The 445-nt window shown below is 34.2% G+C and overlaps 1 protein-coding gene across 1 annotated transcript in view; it reads left to right on the top strand.

The window, feature by feature from the left end:
* Mreg (melanoregulin) overlaps positions 1–445 on the top strand; it is a 95,263-nt gene that overhangs the window by 62,530 nt on the left and 32,288 nt on the right. The gene's annotated exons all lie outside the window — the stretch shown is intronic.

The following is a 445-nucleotide window of genomic DNA, read 5'->3' as shown; positions in this document are numbered from 1 at the left end:
TAGAATTCTGCTGTAAATCCATCTCATCCTGGGCTTTTTTTAGTCAGGAGGTTTTGTATTACTGTTTTAATTCCTTTTTGTGTTTAAGCTGTTAATCTCTTCTTGGTTTAGTTTTGGTGGTTTCCTCACCTTTAGATATCCATCCATTTCTTTTAGGTTTTCAAATTTAGCACAATATAGGTTTTTAAAGTATTCCTTTATAATGTTCTGTATCTTTCTGGTGTCTGTTGTGATGTTTCCCCTTTCATCTCTGATTTTGTTGATTTGGAGGTGCTCTTTCTTTCTTTTGGTTAACTGGGCTAGCGGTCTGTCAATCTTGTTTATCTTTTCAAAGAACCAGCTCTTGGAATTGATTCTTTGTATTGTTTTCTTTGATTCAATTTCATTGATTTCTGCCCTGATTTTTGTTATTTCTTCTTGTCTGCAGGGTTTGGGTTTTGTTTGC

Source organism: Nannospalax galili, unplaced genomic scaffold (assembly GCF_000622305.1).
Source record: "Nannospalax galili isolate Female #2095 unplaced genomic scaffold, S.galili_v1.0 scaffold127, whole genome shotgun sequence".
NCBI lineage: Eukaryota > Metazoa > Chordata > Mammalia > Rodentia > Spalacidae > Nannospalax > Nannospalax galili.
Note: the sequence above shows the minus strand (reverse complement) of the source record. Positions and strands in the feature narration are given on the sequence as shown.